Genomic DNA, 4,631 nt, shown 5'->3' with positions numbered 1-4,631 from the left:
CCCTACTAGTTCTTCCCTGTTTGTGAGCAGCAGGTCAAGAAAAGCTTTGCCCCTAGTTGGTTCCTCCAGCACTTGCACCAGGAAATTGTCCCCTACGCTTTCCAAAAATTTCCTGGATTGCCTGTGCACCGCTGTATTGCTCTCCCAGCAGATATCAGGGTGATTAAAGTCTCCCATGAGAACCAGGGCCTGCGATCTAGCAACTTCTGCTAGTTGCCAGAAGAAAGCCTCGTCCACCTCATCCCCCTGGTCTGGTGGTCTATAGCAGACTCCAACCACGACATCACCCTTGTTGCTCCCACTTCTCAACTTTATCCAGAGACTCTCAGGTTTTTCTGCAGTATCATACTGGAGCTCTGAGCAGTCATACTCCTCTCTTACATACAACGCAACTCCCCCACCTTTTCTGCCCTGCCTGTCCTTCCTGAACAGTTTATATCCATCCATGACAGTACTCCAGTCATGTGAGTTATCCCACCAAGTCGCTGTTATTCCAATCACATCATAGTTCCCTGACTGTGCCAGGACTTCCAGTTCTCCCTGCTTGTTTCCCAGGCTTCTTGCATTTGTGTATAGGCACTTAAGATAACTCAATGATCGTCCCTCTTTCTCAGCATGAGACAGGAGTCCTCCCCTCTTGCGCTCTCCTGCTTGTGCTTCCTCCCAGGATCCCATTTCCCCACTTACCTCAGGGCTTTGGTCTCCTTCCCCCGGTGAACCTAGTTTAAAGCCCTCCTCACTAGGTTAGCCAGCCTGCTGGCGAAGATGCTCTTCCCTCTCTTCGTTAGGTGGAGCCCGTCTCTGCCTAGCACTCCTTCTTCTTGGAACACCATCCCATGGTCGAAGAATCCAAAGCCTTCTCTCCGACACCACCTGCGTAGCCATTCGTTGACTTCCACGATTCGACGGTCTCTACCCCGGCCTTTTCCTTGCACAGGGAGGATGGACGAGAACACCACTTGCGCCTCAAACTCCTTTATCCTTCTTCCCAGAGCCACGTAGTCTGCAGTGATCCGCTCAAGGTCATTCTTGGCAGTATCATTGGTGCCCACGTGGAGAAGCAGGAAGGGGTAGCGATCCGAGGGCTTGATGAGTCTCGGCAGTCTCTCCGTCACATCGTGTATCCTAGCTCCTGGCAAGCAGCAGACCTCTCGGTTTTCCCGGTCAGGGTGGCAGATAGATAACTCAGTCCCCCTGAGGAGGGAGTCCCCGACCACCACCACCCTCCTCCTCCTCTTGGGAGTGGTGGTCGTGGAACCCCCATCCCTAGGGCAGTGCATCTTTTGCCTTCCAATCGGTGGAGTCTCCTTCTGCTCCCTTCCCTCAGATGGGCCATCTAGTCCACTCTCCGCATTAGCACCTGTAGAGAGAACATGGAAACGATTGCTCACCTGTATCTCCATTGCTGGTGCATGGATGCTCCTCTTTCTTCTTCTGGAGGTCACATACTGCCAAACCTCCTCACAATCCTTCTGTTCCTGCTGCGCCTGCTCTGAAACTTCAGAACATTGTGGCCGTAGAAGCATCTCCTGATGTCTGTCCAGGAAATCTTCATTTTCCCTTATGCAACGCAGAGTCGATACTTGTTTCTCCAGCCCTCGAACCTTCTCCTCCAATATGGAGACCAGCTTGCACTTTGTACAGACAAAGTCACTTCTGTCCTGTGGAAGAAAGACAAACATGGCACAACCTGTGCAGGTTACAACAGCTGATCGCTCACCTTCCATATCACCGTCCTCTTAGGAGCTTCCTCAACTGTTGCAGGAACTACTCGGAGAAACCTGCAGATGAAAGCCTCAGTGCGCTCTCCCCACGCGAACTCCCAGGCAAACTCCTGCTGTTAGCCTCTGCTGTTCGCCGCTCAGCTGGTTCGCTGCTGACTGCCCTTATATACCAGTCAGGCCCACTCAAGGCCCACCAACACAGCCCCCCTAATGCAGCACTTAGCGTACCTCCTCTTGGACAGCTCCCAGGCAAACTCCTGCTGTTAGCCTCTGCTGTTCGCCGCCATGGTGCATCATAGGAAGCCGGGGGTGCAGGGCCCTGAGTCCCCCATACTCCGTGAAAAAGGCTAAGAGCATATTGGGCTGCATTGGTAGGAGCATTGCCAGCAGATCGAGGGAAGTGATTATTCCCCTCTGTTCGGCACTGGTGAAGCCACATCTGGAGTATTGCATCCAGTTTTGGGCCCCCCACTACAGAAAGGATGTGGAGAAATTGGAGAGAGTCCAGCAGAGGGCAACAAAAATGATTAGGGGGCTGCAGCACATGACTGACGAGAAGAGGCTGAAGGAACTGGGCTTGTTTAGTTTGCAGAAGAGAAGAGTGAGGGGGGATTTGATAGCAGCCCTCAACTGCCTGAAGGGGGATTCCAGAGAGGATGTAGCTCAGCTGTTCTCAGTGGTGGCAGATGACAGAACAACGGGCAATGGTTTCAAGTTGCAGTGGGGGAGGTGTAGGTTGGATATTAGGAAACATTATTTCACTAGGAGTGTGGTGAAGCACTGGAATGGGTTCCCTAGGAAGCTGGTGGAATCTCCATCCTTAGAGGTTTTTAAGGCCCGGCTTGACAAAGCTCTGGCTGGGATGATTTAGTTGGTGTTGGTCCTGCTTTGAACAGGGGGTTGGAGTAGATGACCTGCTGAGGTCTCTTCCAACCCCAATCTTCTGTGATTCTCTCTGTGCTTTATGAAACTTTGGATCCAAATGGTAAAAGACAGTTGTGCCCAATTTAATCATGGCATCCCTTAGGAGTGTGATCAATGCCACTTAACTAGGGAGCAGTGTTCTAAAAATAGTTTACCTGGGCCACAGGTCACCATAGCTTCCATCTCTGGGGTGAAAATCAACCACTCGTACCTGCAATTTCTACCTGAGTACTTGTCAAATCTTTGACCTTACTTGGAGTAATTTTACACTTCTCTGGTGTAGAATTCTTCACCAACCACACAACATATCAGTAGCAATAGTGAGGTATAACTCCCCCATCTATGCCCTTTTATTTCTTTAATCTAGTGGCACAGATTTTAATTAGGGACTAAATTCAGGTGTGGCTTAGAATCCCTGTAAGACACCAAATGTCAGGTATCTATTAAAAATAGGTATCTTTTTGCAGCTATAATCACATTCAACACAGATTTCATTTTCTACACATTTCCAGCATCTCCCAGGGGTGAGATGAAGAGAAATGTCACTTCCATTTTCCCCATCTCTACCTAGATAGGAATTGTATTTCCCAAATAATAGGCAACATGCAGCTGATTAGGAAGGAGATATCTTCAGGAGCGACCTCCTGCAAGGCCTGGGCCACAACTGCTTTGGGAGCCCAATGCACGGGTATTTTGCTTAGTTACAAGTCATTTACTAGGGAATCCTCTTGCCAGCACTTTAGAAAAAATATTGACCTAACCAACTGAACAACAGGGGGATTGGGATGGTGATGGGGAATAAGGGAATCCCTCTGACGTTCTCTATCTTCTTCTGCTGTTACAAAGGGTGAAATGACAATTTTTCCTATCCCTGCCCTCTTCCTGCTCTTTGTTATAGTTCAATATATTTGAAGTGAGGAAAATGGTAGTAAAAATATCTGCTCTCCAGCACAACTTGAAGCAACATCAGAGCAACTGAGAATGAAACAATTTCTTCCCCAGGAGGGAACTTGTTGACTAACAATTGCTTTGAAATGGGGGAACAGTATAACCATGATGCTTAGGGTTTTTTAGACTAGGAAAAGTGATGGAGTTTAGGTCAATTCATGGGGAAAGCTAATGCCAACCACAGCACCTGGGCTGCATCTGCACTACAACTAGAATTGTCTTTTTATACAAGATCACTAACTTGAGCAGCCAATGCCATGTACAGTCCTAGTGGATGTAAGACACAGGTAGTTTTTGCCTCAGTGTAGCTTGTTGGGATCAAACCTCTCTCCCCCATCTGGAGCCGATGAACATTCCTGGCTGAGGGACACACACTCCTATGACTCAAAAGGAAAGGAGTTGATAGAAAAGATCACAGGACTGATCCCAAAGAAGGGTGAACTGCAAAAGGCAGAAGGAGGCAACTGATCTGGTGGAGCTAAGAGGCCACGGTGAAGATGGTGCAAAAATCACGATGTGGGAATTAGCAAATGTGATTAAAAAAAAAATCTTTGGCCAGCCCTAGTCAAGGGATTTATTATAGTTCTCTCTCACATGAATTTTCTGATGTCTAATAAGGCTTGAGCTATGACTGAATCTTTTCGCGCACTAAGAGCATGTGTAGGGTTTCTCTCCTTGTGACAATGCGGTTCTGGCGGAACCCAACTGAGAGTGCCAACTCAGGACAAATTGCTCAAATAGGGCAGTTACAGCCCAAGGCTGGGGTTTTTTCCACCTCTAAGGCAAACCAAACCAGCCAGACTAGGAGGACTTCGGTCTCACCCCACTGGCTAACCGCAAGTGTCACAAGCAATCTCCTTAGACACTCCAGTTTCCCAGTACTCCTACCAGTGCCACTCGTTATGGGGACAAATGGTTATGAAAACCAATACCCCAGTAAAAGAAAAAGGTTCTCCTGATCCCAAAGGACCAAGCCCCAGACCCAGGTCAATATACAAATCAGGTCTTACCCACAAATCATGCTGTTGCCAATCC

This window comes from Chrysemys picta, chromosome 16 (genome assembly GCF_011386835.1).
Source record: "Chrysemys picta bellii isolate R12L10 chromosome 16, ASM1138683v2, whole genome shotgun sequence".
NCBI lineage: Eukaryota > Metazoa > Chordata > Testudines > Emydidae > Chrysemys > Chrysemys picta.
This window is presented reverse-complemented; position numbering follows the sequence as displayed.